At 37.8% G+C, this 22,791-nt stretch overlaps 1 pseudogene; it reads left to right on the top strand.

Moving 5' to 3' along the window:
* Nucleotides 1-6: 6 nt before the first annotated feature.
* On the top strand, nucleotides 7-8,390 carry LOC116674469 (E3 ubiquitin-protein ligase NEDD4-like; annotated as a pseudogene).
* The last annotated feature ends 14,401 nt before the right edge of the window (nucleotides 8,391-22,791 follow it).

The raw sequence follows: 22,791 nt of genomic DNA, 5'->3' as shown, positions 1-22,791 counted from the left end.
GCCCAGACTTCAACAGGAGAGGAACATCCTGTTAATCCTGTGGTGAGTATTTCACTCCTTGTTGAAATCACTCCTCCTACTTTCTGCCAAACCTGTCTTACATCAGATTGTTGCTGTTTGAGGGATGGATGTCAGCGTTCAAGATTCAGTTATTTTTTTCGAATCAGTTCCTATGGTGTGAAATAAAATAGTTTTTAGCAAGGTACTAAAAACTATACTACTATACTGTACGTTTGGTTTACTTTCTGAGTTTGAGGTAGGCACGATTAATCGTTATGTAAATATTGTATAAATGGACTGTTCTATATAGCGCTTTTGTAGTTGACTACAACAACTCAAAGCGCTTTTACATCGTACAGGAACCATCACACGCATTCATACACTGTGGCCGAGGCTGCCGTACAAGGTGCCACCTGCTCGTCAGATAACCACTCACACACATTTACACTCCGATGGCGCAGCATCGGGGCAACTCGGGGTTCAGTGTCTTGCCCAAGGCGATCGAACCACCAACCTTGGATTGGCAGGCAACCACTCTACCACTGACCCACAGCCGCCCCTTTATTTTGACAAATATAGCACATTGCTATTGTTATAAAATTTAAGATTTAATAGCTTTTAATTTTTTGTAATTAATTTTTTTCAAATGATTATTCTTCAATTCTCATTTAATTTTACGACTGCATCACAAACTTTCTTCTGTGAGTTTTAAAGCACTCCCGAGTGCTGCAATGCTCTCCCTTCTCTTCGTTCAGGCTTGTGGTGATGCGCAGTGTGCTATAGGTGCCAAAATTAATTTATTTTTGGTACTGCCAATTAGTTTTGTTTTGTCATGGTTCATATGTGCAACAAAGATTACACTTAGTGAAAAAACAATCGTGGCAGAGAATTGTGATATCAAGTCTAAGCTAAAAAAACGTGAGTCATATTTTTCCTGAATCAGGCAGTAAGAGTTTGAGGTTTTCAGTATTGATCACTGTATTCATTTATGTAATTCAATAGCTAATTCCAACCTCAACTGGGCTGCCTCCAGGCTGGGAGAGAAGCGAGACAGTAAAGGGAGACGCTACTTTGTCAACACAACAGCCGAACCACTTCATGGACACGACCCCTCATTCAGGTACACAGTTTTCTTTTATTCTTTTTTATTTTTATTGATACTGGACAGGTGTAAATGTATGTATGCTGACACTCCATTGCCAGTTTTAAGCCCAAGTTCTCCATACCTCTCCATATATATTTTTGTATAATATAACAGAAAACCTCAGAGGTGCCAGTAGCACTAGCAGCAGCTGCAGCAGCAGCAACACAGAGTGGGGCAGGTGTAGCCCAGAGCCTTACTCCACCCTTGCCATCCATGTCCCAGAGGAATCTCCTCAGCACACCCCAAGCCCAGAGGCCACACATACATCTGGCTTCCTGCCAGCTGGTTGGGAGGTTCGCAGTGCTCCCAATGGAAGACCGTTTTTCATCGACCACAACACTAGACAACTACTTGGGTGAGAAGCAGCAGACTTCAGATGTGCTTTTACCTCTAATCGTAAGTGGGACCTGTTCCTTTTAATGGCCACTAGGGCTTGCTCTAAGAGAGCTAATACAAAAGACAGTCAATGCTTATTTTATTTCCACAACCAGAAGGTTACCAATTGCTAAGTTAACTATTTTTAAATGTGTTTCATGGTGGCAACTTAGTCGGTAGTATCTCAAAGAACATTTCTTGTTTAAGTATTTCTTCTTTGAAGAAAACACATCCTGTTTGTTTTTTTCTAAACAGGAAGATCCCAGGCTAAAGATCCCTGTGCAGACGAGGAAGAGACTCCACTCGATCCATCTGATCTTGGCCCTCTGCCGGTGAATTCAGCAATTACAGAAAATCCTATGTTGCTACATATAATCAGAGCTGAAAGTACTGCCTATTTGACAAATTGGTGGTTCCCTGGCATTGTTATGCATTTTACCCCATATATATATATATATATATATATATATAATATATATGTGTATGTTCTTATATATGTCTTTCTTTGTAGCCTGGCTGGGAGGAGAGGGTCCACAGTGATGGCAGAATATTCTACATAGATCACAGTGCGTATGACATTTAATACTAAGAATACATCTTGGACTTAGTGTATATGTTTCCATGTTAATGAATGGCTTCTGATGTATCATATTTACAGACACCAGGACCACACAATGGGATGATCCCAGATTACAGAACTCAGCTATAACTGGACCAGTGAGTATAGATATATTGGATTGATTATTCATCAGTAACATATATATGTTAGCACACAATAAAAATAGTTATTTATAGTTTACAGGTTTCCTGTAAATATATATCATTGACCACAGTGCAGGTTAAGATGTATGTCATTGATCACTGTCCTTTGTTGATTATAGGCAGTGCCTTATTCCAGAGATTATAAACAGAAGTATGACTACTTCCGGAAGAAAATGAAGAAACCGGTGAGTGTTCTTAGAGCAAGAGCAACTGTGACTGAAATTGTTAACAACTACCTCTACCTTACAAATACTTAATAAAACTATTCTAATAAGGACTGGTGTTGCCTTTACCTCTGATATCAGTTTGTCACTTTCACATATGATGTATTTTTTCAACCCGTAGATTATTTTTATGATCATTTTAAATTTTAGATTATTAGTTTACTTGTCAGGGACAATCCAGTACACATTATTACATACATAATGTCACAGTCACAGCAATAACAATATGTGTAGATGTGTTGCATAAAAGGCTAATTAGCATAAATAGGCTAATTTGCAACCCCAATCCCTGGTCAGGGGTTTCTAAAAAGATAATCCAAATGTTTTTTGGGAAATTAAGAAGCGATGCAGCAGTAACATTGTGGATGACTAGCAGAAACAAACCTTGAGGAGAAAAGGATAAAGAAAAGAGAACTACATAGTGTGAGTTACACAATCTGCAGCTTATACATGTATACTTATTTATTACATCAACATTTCACAGATTCATGACCACATTACACATAACAGTACATCACGTAACAACACAAACCCCAAGAACCCAGCCATTTGCAGTGGTTTTGCGCCCCTCTGCTATGCAGTTGTCACCCACTTCTCCCTTAGTGGCCACTCTCCTAGTATTTGTTTTAGTCATAAAAGGACAGAGTACGGCTGGAGCTAGATTATTTGCGCATTTAAAAGTCAGAGAACTTCAATAAAGCTATCAAAATTAAAAGCTTGTATTTCTGTACAATCAAACAGTGGTGCCACATTGATGGTTTCCGATCCATTATTTCCAGTGCCTGTTTGTAAAATGATATGATTGGTTTGACTGTTGTCTGGGAGGCTTGGCCCCATGCAGTAGCACAGTAGGATAGATGAGAGAGTATCATGACATGAAAAACAGTAAAGCTGCCTTGACAGGTATGTGATGCCTATCATTCTGAAACAGTTCAGGTTTGTACAGATAGTCTTACAGAGTTTGTTAATGTGTTTATTGAATTTGAGTTGGGAATCCAGAATAATACCTACACATTTAAATTCCTTAACTTCCTCTATTACCTCTTGGTCTATTGGTGATATGATAGATCACAAACTTTCTTCTTAATGAACACGATACATTTCTATGTAGGCTGACATCCCAAACCGCTTTGAGCTGAAACTGAAACGTAATGCAGTGCTGGAGGACTCGTACCGGCGCATCCTATCAGTGAAGAGGGCGGACCTGCTGAAGGCAAGACTGTGGGTGGAATTTGAGGGAGAAAAAGGACTGGACTATGGTGGCGTGGCCAGGGAATGGTTCTTCCTCATGTCCAAGGAGATGTTCAACCCATACTATGGACTGTTTGAGTATTCTGCCACGTGAGTCCAAACACTGCCTCTTTTTAATCTTCCTATTGTTCTTATACATCATTATGGTGTGTTTAAACGAGTACAGACATCCAAAACACAATTGTATGGCACTATCCATACACATTTAGAGGAACATGCACTGGTTCACTGACTTGTATGAAGGAGCAGTAAATGAAAGTCATTCAGGACAGATATTCTACCTCTAGGTCTGAAATTAATATGTAGAAATACTAACTCAGAGACATTAACATAATGCATCACTTCTCATATTGTGAAGTCACTGACTCTGTGTGTAAGATTTCTCTTGTTGGGAAGATACTGTACATGTATGTTTACACATTATCAGGCCCCATTCTTCTTTACCTTACAATGTGGTCTGGAAAACTGTAATTGTGAAATAACTACTTATTTACTTCTGATGAGCATCAATAAAAAAATACGAACTTCAAGTCAAAATTGCCCATACAATCACAGCATTGTAATTGTTAATAGTGGAAATTCAAAAATAGACATAGAAGAACTGTAATTATCTTTTGGCAGGAAGCAGGACAGCTGATTTAAGAAAAATTTGTTCTTTATAGTTCCTCTTAATGTTGTGATTTGTCTTACAGGGACAACTACACACTGCAGATTAACCCCAACTCAGGTTTATGTAATGAGGACCACCTGTCCTACTTCAAGTTCATCGGCCGTGTGGCAGGCATGGCCGTTTATCACGGCAAACTGCTCGATGGTGAGTTCCACCTGAAAGTGTAAATGTTGGTAGAGGGGAGGTCAAAGGGATTACAGCAAACTATGTGATTCTAACAGATCCAGACATTTTTTGTTTCTGGCCTTCAAAGCATTCTTCATTCGGCCTTTCTACAAGATGATGCTGCAGAAGCCCATCACTCTCCAGGACATGGAGTCTGTTGTGAGTGCCACATTTTTTCACTGCAAATAATTGAGTGCACACCCCAAATCAGATAATCTGGAAGACATACATTTTTTTCTGTTGTATTTTCAGGACAGTGAATATTTCAACTCCTTGAAGTGGATTTTGGAGAACGACCCAAAAGACTTGGACTTAAGGTTCACCATCGATGAAGAGCTGTTTGGACAGGTGCGTTCAAACATGCTGTCTTTGCCTCTACAACCTTTAATTTGTGGTTAATAAGTGGTTTATCTGTTTAATTTATATGATGTATCCCATTCTACCTGTTCAGACTCGCCAGCATGAACTGAAGCAGGGTGGGGCAGAGATTGTCATCACTAATGAAAACAAGAAGGAGTACATCCAGTAAGCAAAAAAAAAAAATGTTTTCTTCATTTTAAAAGTGTTAAAATGATGGTTTGATGCTAATCTGCTGTTTTGTGTTTCATAGTCTGGTAATGCAGTGGAGGTTTGTGAACAGGATACAGAAACAGATGTCTGCCTTCAAAGAGGTTAACATTCGATTTTATACATTGTTTGTAGCATACAATAGTAGAAAGTATAAATGGCATAAAGTGAGAATAAAAATAATCATTTTTGTTTTAGGGATTCTTTGAGTTGATACCTCAAGATCTGATCAAGATCTTTGATGAGAATGAGCTCGAGGTAAGTTTTTCAATGTGCTGAAATTAAACAGATTCGTTCCAGAAAGATGAATAATTGGATGTCCACCTGTACTCCACAGCTGCTCATGTGTGGTCTTGGCGATGTGGATGTGAATGACTGGAGAGAGAACACCAAGTACAAGAACAGCTATTGCTCCAACCACGTTGTTATCCAGTGGTTTTGGAAAGTAAGACAACTTTCCATGCCTGGATCCATCAAGTTGGGCTCTGGACCGTTCAGAGTTTATATCTCCCTTCTAAGAAGAGCTTTGTGTTAGTTATTTATCTGTATATTGTTTTGTGTTGTTCTAGACGGTTCTGTTGATGGATGCAGAAAAGCGAATCAGACTCTTACAGTTTGTGACAGGAACATCAAGGGTCCCAATGAATGGCTTTGCTGAACTCTATGGTGAGATAACACTTTTTATTAATGCTAGAAAGTGTTTTTTTCTGCTTAATGAATTAGTCTAGGTAATTCACTCTAGTATCCACTTATGGACTGAATGTATTTGCCTCATCAAATATTGTACACTTGTCTCCAAATCACAAGTGGCTTGAACTTTTTTATTTTTATAAATACCAGTTAAAATCAAAAAATCAGTTTGTTTGATGGTTTTATTTCCAGGGTCTAACGGACCACAGCTGTTCACTATTGAGCAGTGGGGAACACGTGATAAACTCCCCCGAGCCCACACATGGTAAGTACTACACTTAGATTTTTTCGTAAATACATTTAAAAAAAAAAAAAAATGTTTTTGCTCTACTTGACACTGATTTGTTGGCTATGTTTAGCAGTGACAAATCTGATCACTTTACTGCAATGTGACTCAGATGTTTAGAGCCCAGAAGGTCTCTATAGATGACATTTGATTGTGTGCACATGATCCATTATTCATAATTATCTGTGCATGTCAAATTCAAAAAAGATATATTTGGGGCTCCAGGGGCTTCACGAGGATGTTGTCTCATGTCAGGCTCAGAGAAAGAAAATAGCATTATTACTGTAGAGTTGTACATCAGCCCTGATTAACACTTTGTTTTCTTAATCTTAGCTCACAATGTGAGCAAGGTTTGTGTGGCTGTGATAATGTATGAATGAATGAATGAATGGATAAATAAATCAATGAGTAATAATAAAAAGGGCTTGTATAAAATATTATCTAATTAAGCATAGTGAGTTGAAGCCCTTTAGTGGCTGGATACAGTCATAGCTCTCACTCTGTAAATGTAAATGGACTGTTCTTAAATAGCCCTTTCCTAGTCTTAACAACTACTTAAAGTTCTTTACATAGCACAGGAACCATTCACCATTCACACATTCACACACTGTGGCCGAGGCTGCTGTACAAGGTGTACCTGCTCATCAGATAAACTCACACACATTTACACTCCGAAGGCGCAGCATTGGGGGCAACTCTGGGTTCAGTTTCTTGCGCAAGGACACTTTGACATGGGACTGTAGGGCCAGGGATCGAACCCCAAACCTTCCGATTGGCAGGCGACCACTCTACCACTGAGAGAGTGATATCCCTCATTGTCAAACTCTGTTGTTTGAGAACAGTCATTTCTTCGCTTTTTGCTCGCAGGTTTCTCCAGCTTTGGAATATATATTTGGCAGCACCTATGTTTACTTGTGTCTGATTCCTCGTCGAGCAATCTGCCTTTGCTTCTTCTCTGTTCCTCCGAAAATGCTTTCCTAGCTTTCTGCTTCTTTTTTGCCGGCTCGTCCATGATGATAGTGTGAAAAACTCTATCGCTACCTTGTTAGCCGGTTCCTGAATTTGTTACATCGCAAGACCTAATATCATGCAATACTTCATGATGCTGTGTCCAGCGACTCGTCAGCAATACATCCATGCTCGCCAGTCAAAAGTTGCAAGGGTGTTTTTACCGCTCACAGGCGCTAGGGGGGGACGCAAAAACCAACATTCAACTCAAAAAAGTAATATAACAAATTCCAATAACTCCAAAGCTGTTCAGTTAAGGTAAAACTGCATTGTTCCCCTTTAAGGGAGAACTCCACTGATTTTAATTGTCAAAGTAAATTTTCTTGTGAATGCAAAGGTTGCATTATGGTAAGTGTTGGATCCAGGGTTTTTGGAGCTTGACGCATACCAGGGACTGAAAAGTTGGGATATTTCTGCCCCTTCTGCACCACATTTGCCCATTCCTTTTGTAAAATCTATCTCTGAAAGTCCCTCAACGTTATGGAGTTGTGATGATAAATTGGTTTAAGAATTGGTAATGACCCAATGCCAGCTAAAGTTGATTCCTGCAAAGAATTATTTTCATTGACCCCTGCTTGGATGTGATTTCTTCCTTAATTCCTTCATTGTCTTTACTTTCACCTCATAAAGCTTCAATCGACTGGACCTGCCTCCTTATGAGTCTTTTGAGGAGCTGAGGGAAAAACTTCACATCGCCATTGAGAATGCACAAGGCTTCGACGGGGTGGATTAGAGCTTGTGCCTGGAATTGAACTTAACTTAACTAATTACTGCGTGATGTGGTGAAGACAATGGGACAAACAAGCTGTGCGTCAGATTCAGGTCTTAACCTGTCAGCTGTGTGACAGATGAAGGACCGTCGCACAACTTCACTTTGGTCCTCTGTTGAGGCACATGTGGAGAAAGGACATTACATCTGGAGTGACAGAGGTATTTAATCGCTCTTCATGTTCTAAAGTTTACAAAGCAAACATACAAAGCTGTATACTGCATAACGAAAAAATCTAACCTTAAACAGTAGTTTTATTTGGGCTGAATTGCCTCAGAAAAACTTTATACTCAGATTCTCACATCAGGTACTTGTGAGGTTTAGCTTCACATTGTAGTTGGTGGAAAATTAGTTTAGTTGTGTTAACTTGTCCCTTCACCACATATTAGTACTGGAAAGAGTGGGATGTGGGTCAGAATAGTCAATAAGTTATGTTTTACCTAAGGATAACATCAACTCTTGATATTTGAATAAAAAAACTTAAAAAAAACTCACAACCCATGTTTCCTATCATACATACATTCAACATTTAAAAAGAAGTTAACAAGTCTAAAATCCCTTAAACCTGACCGTGGCCCAACTGGAACAGTATTTCAAAGGAAATGTCATCCAGATGTTTTAAAATTAAAAGATGAAGACAGCAATTTGTCAAAAGTTTAAAACATTTATGATCAAATGGCAATACAATCTAAATAAAACGGATGTGAAGTTTATTTTTTCCTATCATTTAAATTGTATACATAATTATAATTTTTTTCATTCCATCACACTAGAATCACTCATGCAAATCCCAAATATATTCACCCCAAAAGCATTAGTAGTGGAAAATGTGCAAGTTATATACGTAAGTAAGTTTGAGCGACTACACTGAAGGAAGGTGTATCATTGAGTCATTATAGTAGTGATGTACCAATGCCAGGACCAGTAAAACGCTAAACTAATTTTACAGTAGTTTGTATCAGACTACATGCAGTGTTAGATTGTGCTGAAATACTATGCATAATTGTACATATTGACATGAGATCATCAAAAACACCTGAGGCCTGTACTACATATCAAGATTTGGCGTTATTGAGGTAACTTTAGGTTCATCCCAGGGTGTTCTGTATCACAACGTTGCATCGGTTGTTACCGGGTTAAATCTCGTGGTAATTTATACTGAACACCTAACCTGGTTGGGAGCAGGTTAAGTTGGAGATTAGAAAGCAACCGGTATAAAAGCACCGACCTACTGACCAACCAATACATTGATTGATAATGGCATCACCGATGGAGCTCGATGCACAGAGAGAGACCAACAACCCTGTAAACATTCCCCAATTGATATCCTAATGAAAGATATAGATTTTAAGAGGAGGGAATTACGTTTAGGCTATTTGTGTTTTACAATGATAAAAGTACTGTTTATTTAAATGAAGTCTGGTGGGTTTGGTGATGGTGATTTTGTCCTTAAATTAATATAATAATATAAAAACATTCAAATGTTGGCTGAGTGAGTTTAGGATACGGAATTTGAATTATGTTTTAATATTTTTTATTTGCTCTCAGATCGCTTCCCACTGGCAGGGTAGCAACTAAAATAACAGGCTAAAGCAATGACAGTTTATGGAAAGCAAAAGTTTAATTATGGTCGGAGCATTGTGCCTGACTGATGAGGAAGTGATATTGATTGAGCTTTGTGATTTATTCATTTACAGCATAGCGACTGTAATGCGTTTTGCCTGTAAAATAGCATCTGTGTTTCTCATATTTATGCAGAATTATAGTTTGCTCTTCTTATGTAAAATATGCGGCTCTGTTAGATGTTTTTGATTGGTGATGCTGTGCAAACACCGCCTCTTTTATGTGAATGCGCGTGTTGCTGGATTGAGAAAACCTGGGTTGATTGAGCTATTGTTAACCACCGTCATGACACAATTTAGGCGGGACCGCGGTTGTTAGGGTTAGTGCCAGGTAACCGAAAGAAATCCAGGGCATGTTGATCTTGATTCGTAGCCTACTTTGCACAGCATGACCAATCACAAACATCTACCAGAGCCACATATTTTACATAAGAAGAGCAAACTAGAGCAAACTATAATTCAACATAAATTTGAAGAACACAGACAGTGTTTTACAGGCAAAATGCTTTACAGTCGCTACTTCCTAAATCAGGAAGAAAAGCTGGCAAAAAATAGCAACGTTTATCAAGATCACTTCCTCATCAGTCAGGCACAAGATCTGAGCATAATAACACTTTTGCTTTTAATAAACCGTCTTTTCTTTAGCCTATTATTTCAGTTGCAACCCTGGCAGTGGTAAGCGATCATGAAAGCAAATAAAAAATATAGAAACATAATTCAAACCGATGTGCACATTGGCAACACACGGCTCAAGAAGCCGACAAATAGCCTAATTCCCTCAAAATCTGTATATTTCATAAAAATACCCCTCAGGGAATGTTAACGTGGTTGTTGGTCTCTAAATGTTTTAACTTTTATAAGTGTATCGCTCTCTTCTCTCTCTCTCTCTCTCTCTCTCTCTCTCTCTCTCTCTCTCCTCTCTCTCTCTCTCTCTCTCTCTCTCTCTCTCTCTCTCTCTCTCTCGCCCCCCCCCCTCTCTCTCTCTGCGCGCCCAGCGGATCTTCTAAGAACGCAGTTATCAACCGAGTATTAGTCAGTAAGTCGGTACATTTACTCCGGTTGATCTCCAACAGGTGTTCAGCAAAAGTTACCACTGCGATTTAACCCGGTAACAAGTGATCCACCTTGAACCTGAAGTTACCTCGTTAACGTAAAATCTTGCTTCATAGTACAGGCATGTTTTTTGTTTTGTTTTTTCAGTAATTTCATACATGTACTGTACATATACTACATTACTTTGCTTTCTACAAAACAAAGTATTTATTGTTAAAACTGTTGACTCAAACATATGACATTGGCAAATAACGGTTATTGGTGCACATTCATAAATAATTTACTTTTATGATCAGTACACGTTCATACTCAAGTTTAACATTTACCGTTTGTGTATCAGAGGAAAAAACAAATGTACATACACATAATATCTCCTGGCCAGTAGCTTACAGAAACATTATCCAATAGACGGACGGTATCACACACTTTGCATAGAGTATGTCAGAAATTGTGTTTTGATGCCTTTTGTCAATGAGTGATGTTTGTTTTCCTCTACTCATCATGGGTGTCCAATTGCAGCACGGTGCTCTGTTTTAAGAGTACAAATTTAAAAAGATTTTGTTGGTTGTCAAACTGTGTACAGATTGTCAGTTTTCAAAATGAGTAACACTTGTTCATACCTTTATAGGAAAACAACTGTTTTTAAGCAGTAGTTTTTAACATTTTCTGAATGGTAAAACATGTGTTTACACTACCTGCCATGTTTACAGGTTCTTGTCTCCGACAACACAATTTTATACTTCATGCTTTATAAAGTGAAGCACTTTGTTAATATCGATGAGTCTTACTTCTGAACTGTCTTTGCCAATCTGTCACCTGCAGACTGCTTAAACCGCTCTTAAGAAAATTATCCTATGCTTCAAGCGCACATGTGGTTTTAAATGTTTACATGTAAACATTGCTGAAAATAAGCACATTCTCTTCTTTCACTTATATTTAAAATGAAATACAGAGGCCTTCATTTGTAATGTATTGTAGAATTTGATTGTTTATTGATGTTTTAATCTCTAAATGGAAGTACTGTTATATATTGTCTACTGAATAATGAATAGATCATTTAATTTCTGATATATCAAATTTACTTATCAAAGAATTTATTATAACACCTATAAGTGCATTACAACATACATACATACATACATACATACATACATACATACATGCAACATATACACAACAGTTTAAAAGGTGGAATAAACTGTAGCTGTTAAATACCAATTTGATGACATGTATCACACCAAATTGAATATAAATATTTAAAAAATAAAGAAATATAAAAACAATTATCCAGTGTCTTTATGTCTAACTTTTCCACTGATGTATTTTTATTGCAGTTTCTCTCCTTTGATTTCATGCACTTCAGGTATTCTATGGAGTGATCTCAAAATGCATTCATTAACATTTAATGATTTCCAGTTCTTTTCACACAGTTCACAGTCACGCTTACTTACAATTACAATAAGCTGTATACAAACATTGTATACATTGTTAAAACACTATATTGTAGTTATGCGCAGATATAAGGGTTTATTAAAGTATTTGTCAACCAGTACAACTCCTCCTGTGGCAACCATATGTGGAAGCTACAAAAAATATAAACCTGTCTCAATTTAAGAAGTTATTGTAATTGTTGACTAATAATAAATGTATATTAATAAATACTTAAAATGTCCTTACTTGAGTACAACTACATTATAGTGTCTTAATCTACTCCTTGTAAATGCTTAAAAGGAGGGTTAAAGTGCTGCCTAGTTTTGTCACACCTATCACATAGAAAACATGATTTGCAGAGCATTCAACACAAGCAAAAGAAATTGAGTGCAGAATTCACCAGACAGTCATCTTTCTTATATATATATATATATATATATATATATATATATTTTGTATATATGTATATGGGTAGAGAACCATCGGACCATCAGACCCCTGATGGAATCTAGACACCGGTGTTGGCGACGAAGGAGCCCGAAGACCAAACCGAGGGAAGCTCCGTACCAATCAGCTGGAGTAGATGACTGGAGGAGGAGGGTTGCACTCTTTGCCTGCAATGACAGCTGAATAGCAAAGGGAGAAATGAATATTTAAAGCAGGGTTATGACTCTGTGATTGGCCCTTGCCATTTGTGAACAATTATGATTGGTTTAGCAAGAAGGTGAACGCCTCCAACAGCTGATTCAAATTAGGTAGAGCATTAATTAAGAGTGAGGTCTTAATCAATTTTTAACATTATTTTTTTTTACAGATTAGGATTAGCTAAAAAATTCATAAGAAACCTTTCTCACACTATATATATATATATATATATATATATAAAACAGTACAAGCATGTCTACATTGTTGTATCCTTCAAAAGGCTCGATATGTGTGTCTCCATTTCAAACTTCACTGCAGTTTCACTGCTTTTAGCAGCAGAAATTAATTGTGGGCAACAATGCTGTCGTGGTTAGCTTGCCAAAACTCTTCTACCAAAGTTGCTGGCCGGTTTGGCAACATTTACTCATGTTTGCAAGCATACATACAGGCTAACTATAAACAGGAGCAAAACTTTACATTTTATTCAATAAAATTATGGTACAAAAAGAGGACTAATGCCACAGATCTTATGTTGACAACGTGGACGATTTAGGAAATTGCGAAGACAGTCGTAATATTTACCTATTAGGCTAGGCTAACGTTGTTGCGTTAATGTTAGCAAATGTTAGCTAACTGCAGGGCTGCCAACTTTTCCAAAAACCTTGGAGTGAGATTTGGGGGGGGCCAACCCATATTTTGCCGCGTGCAAAGCAATTTCTTTTGGTCTTTATCATTTAGGGTTTAAATTGGGATTTGGTATATGTGGGTGGATGGGGGACTCCCTAGGGGGGTCTGGGGGTATGCCCCCCCAGGAAAAAAATTTGAAAAATAAACCATTAAATGGCACTTTCTGGAGAGTTTTTTTGCAAAAAAAAATGGAGAAATCAAGTCTTACATGATATGTGCAAAACTGTAGGGTTAGGAGCCTTTGTGTTGTTGTATCAACAGGTTTTAGGGCATTCAGCATTTACATTATTAACTTCTTATGATATAAGAACTGACCCACACAATGTGCCAAACATAATGAACCACATGAAGAGACAGTAGCATATGTCAGCAACAGCTGAGAAGATTTGGGTCTGTGGTGAACAGGTCCAGGGGTCCCTGGTGTAGGGACCAGGGACCCAAAGTTAAATTAATGTTGAGGGATCAACTTAGACCACTGAAATTCTAAAGAATGAGAACCACTGAGTTACATAAGTTCTATTCCTTTAACCTTTGTGCCAATGTTCAGTAATGTTTGGCCCTCATCCTCTGGCCCCACTTACTGTTTTTACTTTTTTGTGAAAATAAAGACTATTTGTTCATTTTAAAAAACATCAAATTAATTATTTACAGTTACATTTAGAGATGCAGAGGTTAGAGATGCACAATAGTGGCCCAACGTTGCAGTATCGTATTATATATATATATATATATATATATATATATATATATATATATATATACATATTATGGCATGCCGTTTAGGAAATAATATATATATATATGAAGTTTATCCATCTGAATATATGGAATGAAGTCTGAATATATGGAATGGAAGTCTGAATATATGGAATGAAGTCTGAATATATGGAATTGAAGTCTGAATATATGGAATGAAAGTCTGAATATATGGAATGAAGTCTGAATATATGGAATGAAAGTCTGAATATATGGAATGAAAGTCTGAATATATGGAATGAAGTCTGAATATATGGAATGAAAGTCTGAATATATGGAATGAAAGTCTGAATATATGGAATGAAGTCTGAATATATGGAATGAAAGTCTGAATATATGGAATGAAGTCTGAATATATGGAATGAAGTCTGAATATATGGAATGAAGTCTGAATATATGGAATGAAAGTCTGAATATATGGAATGGAAGTCTGAATATATGGAATTGAAGTCTGAATATATGGAATGGAAGTCTGAATATATGGAATGAAGTCTGAATATATGGAATGAAGTCTGAATATATTGAATGAAGTCTGAATATATGGAATGAAAGTCTGAATATATGGAATGAAGTCTGAATATATGGAATGGAAGTCTGAATATATGGAATGAACGTCTGAATATATGGAATGAAAGCTGACGTCATTACGGCGCTGGCGCCATCTTGTGTTGTGGCTGATTAATCAGGATGTAACAAATGTGGACGCTATGAGTGAATCGGCTAGGAATCTAGTGTCAGCTATTTTGAGCAATGAAGAGATTATTAACACTCTGGCAAATGCATGTACGGGCCAAAATACTGGTAACCGTATCCAGTGCCCACACCATTAGCTTCCAGTTGAAGTGTTACTTCTGCCGACATCTCCCAAAGAGACTCATAAATTCCTTCAAGAATGATGCATAATGTTCTTTCGGCAACGTTTTGTTGAACAGGATTGCTTATAAGCACTAAGAATGTCGCAATAATGGAAATATGATCCTCAAGGTGACGCTATCTAATTTCCAAACTGTTTGTGTCGTTTGGAGTATGACCAGTTGTTGCAAAAAAACCCTGCAGTTCAACAAAGTATTGGACTATTTCAGCCGATGCCATTTTGTAAATCCAGTGAATTCAGAAAGGTATCCCTTTGGTGACATTTCTGTCAATGTATTCCAACTTTCATTCCATATATTCAGACTTCATTCCATATATTCAGACTTCATTCCATATATTCAGACTTTCATTCCATATATTCAGACTTCATTCCATATATTCAGACTTTCATTCCATATATTCAGACTTTATTCCATATATTCAGACTTTCATTCCATATATTCAGACTTTCATTCCATATATTCAGACGTTCATTCCATATATTCAGACTTTCATTCCATATATTCAGATGGATAAACTTCATATATATATATTATTTCCTAAACGGCATGCCATAATATATATATATATATATATATATATATATATATATATATATATATATATATTATAGTATATATAGGCTAGTATAGCTCAGGTGTGTTTCACCAGATTTCTGCTCATATTTACAACTTTGTGCACATAACTCCTCCCATCTCTGTTGTCCGAGATTTGGAGAGTTGTAATACAGTCTGCTGTGCATGTCATTCCTCCGCTGATATGGTGGATCTCATTCAGACCGTCTGACAGACGCAGAGGCCCATTTGGGTCTCTGGTCTCTGACAGAGTTTAGAGGTGTCCGTACGCTGCTCTTTATCGGAGGTCTACGCATGGATGCAACGCGTCACTGCCCCCAGCAGAGCGAGTCCACTACAATGAACTGAAGTTGCTACACTACCAGCCGCGCTGCTCACCTCTATTGTTACAGAGAGAGTGGACACGAAGCGATGGACGAGTCTGTGATACTCAGAGCTCATACCTGAAGCGCCGGACGGGTCTGTAATACTCAGAGCACATACCTAAAGCCGGAGAAATGCACCTGGGATGGCTCGTGAAAAAAATGTTCTCATTTTGCGACAATTTGAAAATTCCACAGACAGGGAGCGCTCTTGAAGCCCCTCACAGTCTCTGAAAGCACAACTAGTCGATCACAAGTGGCTCAACAGGTAAAAACATAGATAAACTCATCTTTCAGAAATTTGACCGACCGGGTTGACACTTCAGCGTGAGAAATCGGGGGTGTGGCGTGTGCGCGTGTGAAACCAGTCAAATGCGTGTGTCTCACGGCCAATGCGTGAGAGTTGGCAGCCCTGTAACTGTCTAAACTTGTGAAAAGCCGAACATCCTCTCCTGAACTGTGCTTCACTTTCCCTCCAATATTATTATCAACATAACAAAGACACATGGACTCGGTTGAGCCCAAAGCCATATTTGGCAGGACCAGTGGCTGAGACTGAGAAAAAGTCTGACTCCAAATACTAGACAAGTCTGAGACCATAGAAAAACGGTCTTGAGTCCAAGACTGGACTCGAGTACTACAGCCCTGGCCTCGCAATGGCATCAGCATTACTGTGTTGTGCTGTGCTCTTGTTTGCCACTCTGCTTTAAATAACTCTGACAACCACACAGTAGTAGAATATCGGAGTTGGAACCATGTAAAACAAAATATGGCTAGGTTGGGCCAGGAGCTACACTTTAACCCACCATCTCCGTCTAGCCGATCATGTGACTCAGCAGTCATTCCTAGTTTTGTTGGCTAGCATATTTTAGTCTGTCATGATCTTACTAATGTAGCACCTATATTACTTTAGTGTTTTACATTGTTTTATACCGTACATGGTACATTACAAATCAACCATATTCTGGAGAAAGCAACACTAAATCCCTTTTTGTTTTCCATGAAAATTTAAAAACACGGCAAAAAATGTCAGCAAAAGGTGACAAAAGGTTTGTCAGTGGCTTAAAACACTAACCCAAAACCATCCATTAATTAGGTAGGCCTAATTATAATTGAATTTATTAATGCTTAAATTAAATATATATGAATTAATGTATGTTGTGAGTTACCGCTGTACCATTGTAGCTTGTAGTTCACTGTTTGACTCAGCCCTATAGCAGTATGCAGTATACACAGCAGAACAGACCTGTGCAACTAACACTGATATCTTGCTTCCATCATTTCAGAATTTTCTTAATCAAGTTTTTTAATCCAGAGATGTACTGTTTCTTTTTTGGATGGCACATTTTTTTGTTTGTATAGATGTAGGTGTCTGTAGTACTGAATTGTTCCAGCTGAGGGAGATGAAGCACATTGTATTCTTCCTGATTGGCATCACCCAACTTTTAAACATTTAAACTAACACCCATTGAACAAAATTGGTTTGTTTCAAACGGTATTGCGCAGGAAAACATTGAATCTTCTCTTTAAATATTCTGCTTTTTTATGTTCCAACTGTTACCTGCCGTTCATGGGTTTTGTTATGGGATTTATCTTAAATTACATTTCACTGCATAGCAGAGCTGGAAGGACAGCTTGATTGTTGATAACTGAACTGCAGTCAAATATAAATCTGTTATCTTTCCTGTGTGCTTGTTGACTTACAGTATAGGGCAGTGGTTCATAAGAGCAGGGTGTGAGGAGATAGCCTGGTCATAGCCTTTTGTGTGACTCAGCTGAACAGCCACAATCCTATGTTCTCCACAACCCCCTGTTGTGGCACTAAAAGCCCCTCCCCTCCACAGGGGTCAGTGGAAAGGTCGCACACGATTCAGGCCAGCCTTTTGGACACTTCTGGGGGTCAGTGGGGATGGGCATGTATAATAGCAGCAAGACACAGGCCTTAGCCAATGGCAGCAGGTCCTGGGAAAGCGGGCTCTCCTTTACCCACAACCTTACCATTCATACCTCGACAATGACTTTTACTCCATTGATCCGGCCGCAGAGCTTGACCCGAGTTCACATGCAGGCCGGCCTTCACTCCACCTACAAACTGTGCCATGTTGCAGGTGCCGAAACTGAATTTGATTAATTAAACACCCTGGGGAGAGCCTTACTGACCATAAATGAGGCCAAGTTCTCACTTTCTCACGTTATGTAAGAGAGCAGCCTGCAATCTGCTACGAGGCTATGGACTATTATTTGGTTATATATATATATATATTAAAAGTACTTTACATGGAAACATAATAAGCTAAAATGTTGGAAGAGGTTAGGTTTTGATTTATTGTATACTATTTTGAGATCATTCTTCGAATGAATTTGAGAATTTTACATTGTTTAACCAGTTATTATTACATTTACATTTTATGTAAACACACTTTTGCATATTCTTTATGCAGATAACTATGAAAAATAACACATTAGTTCCAGAGGACACTTGGAACTGATTTGTTTTGAAATGAGTTGACTTGTTCTGAATAAAGTTACACCAGAGTTCTAATTAAAACTAATCCTGGTTTTGGTTTCAAATTTAGGAAAGAGTCAAAACTCTGATGTTAAGAAAAAAGTAAAGAAATCTTGATGGTGACGATTTCTTTGTCTTTTTTATCGCCTTTTACTAAATTTGTTTTGGGGAAACAAACAAATTTAGCCCCCACCTAAAATTCAGTTCATTGAGGCAGTTTGAACCTTTGGACATAGGATCCTCCGTTTTTAAAAATATACACAACAACATACATACATACAACATACATACAAACATACATACAATTTGAATGTACCTTAAACATATTGTTAACAACCTTTGAAACAGTGACACAGTTAGGTATAAGTAGTATTTCTGCATAATTTTTTATTTAGAAGTGCAGTTTTTCTTGACCAAATCAGCACTTGGTGTTTGTTCTTCTGATTGAGTGGACATCACAGCTGAGCTGTGGTCCTGCTGCTGAAAAAAGGTTCACACAGGGGGGGGCTTCCACAATAAGTGATGGACATGGATCAATATCGACATTGACACGGCAGCTGTCCTGCTGCTATGAATGCTTCCTCTTAATTGCAGGATCCAGTTATAACGGACAAACTCATTTCCATTAACATTATATTTCAGTCTGTAGAGACCATAAAGTGCAGTTGGTCTCTGATACTGAGGGATCTGCTCTCATCAATACAGCTTCAATTGTATTGATAAGGAAGAGTAAAAGGGTCTTGGGTAAAAGGGAAAATGTAAAAGGGCAAATGAGATAAACAATATCAGTGTACAAGTGTTAAACTCCATTGTTACAAACACACACAGTTAGTAGCTGGGTGACCCTAAGTGTAATGCAATTGATAGATTTTTGTGGTTCCGGTGATACACCTTACAGAAAGAACGTAAAACGCAAGAGTTTGACTACTGAAAGGATTTACTGTAAAACACCACCAATACAAACAAATATATAATTTTGCAGAAAAGTATCTTTTTTTTAGTATACCCCATCTTTATATACTTAACATCTAGAGATATACTGTACATAATAACACTAAATAATTACCATTTAATGCCATTTTGTGAGATGTTATCAAGGCTGGATTTGCACCTAGTCGAAGTGGGGAACTTCCCTGGAACCCCAGACCATCAGTTGCCTTGAAGGCCTCATATTTTTATTCAAATTGTTTTTTTTTTGATTAATTAGACATTAGATTGGTACTGTGCTAAATTAAAGCATAACATCTGAACTGAAATTAAACTGAATTTAAGCGTTCATGTCTATCTGTCTTATAAAGGAGCCTTGTGGAAAAAGTGCATGTCCCTGAAAATTAAGCGTAAATTAAGGGAAAACTTGGGGGCCCATGTGTAATTTTTGCCCTTCTAGCAGGTTAACCTGGCCATTAACAGGCAGACTTCACCCCACTAGTTTGCGAGCAATATATTTTACTTTATACTTCACTACATTTATCTGACAGCTGCAGTTAGTTACTACTTATCAGATAAACACAAGTGTGTTTACATTCAACATGAGAAATGTTTATACAATATGTCACATCACGCCAAAAAGTATCACAAAGTAGTCAGATCTAGTGCGGAATACCTTCAACATCAGTGTAGCTGCATACTATTTATATATTAACTTGAGTATATTTTACTGCCCAATATCTTTGTGTATTTTTTTGTTTAGAGAACTTGCAAAACTTTGTATTTGTATGTATGTATATAATGTGTAATCATGTGTGCATAGGCTATATTGTAATCATTATTTTTCCATCATTAGCAGTATAATCTTAGGTAGGTAAAAGACAACTTGCTATGATCAAACAGGTAACGTCAACTCCGACAACATCTGGATCAGAGCTGAAGTTTATCTACATGCGGACGTGGATGCACGAGTTTAGGAGGTGTGACTGTCTTCTCTGTGTACAGATAACGCTAGGTGGCGCTGGACTAAAAGCATCATTAAGACCTGCAGACATGATAACCTGACTAATGTCCATCCCAGAGAAGGGAAATTAATACTCCCGCAGCTCCCACAGCTCCTGCTCCTCAGTAGCAGCGCAGTTCACGTGGAGAACACAACTATGAGAGAGTAGCTAGCATGCACTGACATTTAATGTAACTAAATGGCGCCTGTCAAAAGGAAATTATATCAGCGGTTGCTGTTCTTTGTGGTTTTCCTTCCAATCTCAGGTATGGAACGTTTTCAGTTATATGTTGTAAGATATTTAAAACACTAGCTAGCTAACAAACTGTTAGGAACATCACTCGGACTAATTTACCGGTACACGTTTGACTAGATCCTCAACAGGAGCTGACTGCAAACCTTTAAAGTAAAGTTTAGCTAATTAACGTCACCACTTAGCTAGCTAGTTTAAAGCACCTCTGTAACTTAACGTTATGAACCAAGTCGGCGTCCTGCAGAGAATCTGTCATGTTTTTGCTAGCTAGTTAACATTAATTCAACTGTCAGTTTACTTTCAAACTTGGGCATTTTATTCTTCAAATGTTTGCCGTCAGCTATTCACGTTAGGTTTGATATAAATAATAAAGCTTTATTGCAGACACAGGTCCATATTACACATCATACAGTATAAAAAGAAGATATATCAAATAGGCTAGTTAACAGTTATAATATTTTCCAGCAGTGGTTACTCTAACTGTTAGAAGGAAGGAATTAATTTAAATATAGTTACACAATTCAATACTGTTCTAAATTACAGATAAATATAAAGAGATACTATTAAGGGTCTAAAAAAGCTGTGAATATCCAAAGAAATTGCCACATCTAACGGTCATATTGATGCTTAAAATGAGAAGCAAGAGTAAGAGTCAAGTGACTTTGATTAATTTATATTGTTAAGTATTTAGTTACAGTGTGACTATTTGATCTTTTTAGCAGGATTATCCAATTACAGAGCTGAAATGACTGATCAGTATGTCAGTCCACAACATTTAATATTAAACGCTGGTTTTATTGATATACGGCTCAGGAAAGACTGAAGAGACCTATAATGACCATGCTTTAGGAATGGTCCCTCCTTTGTTTGGGAGAAAATGTTGCAGGTTGTCATGTTAGAAGTTGAAAGTAAATTAGTGCAATGTATTCTGTTGATATATTAAAGTATATCCTGGCATCTTATCCTTAAGAATGACACTGTGTCTTTATGTTAGGTCTATAAAGGTCACATTAATGACACATTACATTAAGCTCATGCTTAGAGTTTAGTAATAGGTTTCTGTGTAAACTAAAGGGACTAATATGATCAACAGTTTCACCTTCAGGTTGTGGCTTTATGAGCCATACGTAATTGGATTAAAGTGGTGCTGAAAGAAAGCTAAAATAAAAAAATATTATATATTACTGTACAGGTAGCCCTCCAAGCCTCTCAAATGTGATATTTCACCTTAGTACAGCGTTTTAATTTGTGTGACAATCTGAGACTATGAACACAGAAAATACCCATCCAGAGGATACTGAGCCACAGTCTTCAATATGTGTAAATACTCACTGAAAACTCACCTTCAAATTAGTTTAAGTCAGTAGTAGGTCTGTGTGTAAATACTTTAAATGTTTGACTGGACTCCTGTTAGTGCTGGCCCCATGCTAATAACCACCTTCCTTCAACCTCACATACTTTTCTTCTCTCTTTTACAGGTGTTTTATGCTTTAGCGAGTTTTTTTCATCAAAGAGCCCCATGATGTCACTGTCATACGGAGAGAAGCTGTTTTTGGACTGTCAGGCGCACGGAGAGTCGCCTATCAACGTCAGATGGCTCAAGAACGGAGTAAAAGTGTTGGAGAACGAACGGGTGTACCTGCTCTCCAATGGCTCCCTTTATATTTCCGAGGTGGAGAGCAGAAGAGGAGACAAATCAGATGAAGGGCTCTATCAGTGCCTGCTCAGAACAAATACGGCGCAATCCTGAGCCAGAAAGCCGTCTTACAATCGCAAGTGAGTATCATGCTGGAGTTACATTAGAAACATAACAGTGTTGAGGACATGAGATTGTATGTAGGTGATGGACCACTAATCATTTGCAGCCAGAGTCTGATGTTTGTATTCTGGCTGTTTGCACCATTTACTTGTAATAATTACTGGGTGAGATTAAATCTCCCTGCAGGAATCATCCAAGGGATTTCAATTTATGCACATTACTGTTTATTTTATTTATTTAGTTTTTTTGCTGCTCAGTGTGCATTAGAGGCAGCTTTGATTGTAGCAGTGGAGGAAGAGGGACAAGGTCTTCAAAGTTAGAGCTTCCAAAAGATGCTGTTTGGAAAGGGGAATATGCCCATTGGTGTGTTAATGAAGGGGCAGCAGATTTAAAAGGTCAGGAGCTGTCCAGGATACCAGCTCTCCAAT

The sequence above is a fragment of the Etheostoma spectabile genome, unplaced genomic scaffold (assembly GCF_008692095.1).
Source record: "Etheostoma spectabile isolate EspeVRDwgs_2016 unplaced genomic scaffold, UIUC_Espe_1.0 scaffold00000304, whole genome shotgun sequence".
Classification (NCBI taxonomy): Eukaryota; Metazoa; Chordata; class Actinopteri; order Perciformes; family Percidae; genus Etheostoma; species Etheostoma spectabile.
The sequence above is the reverse complement of the archived record's forward strand: the minus strand, read 5'-3'. Positions and strand labels throughout refer to the sequence as shown.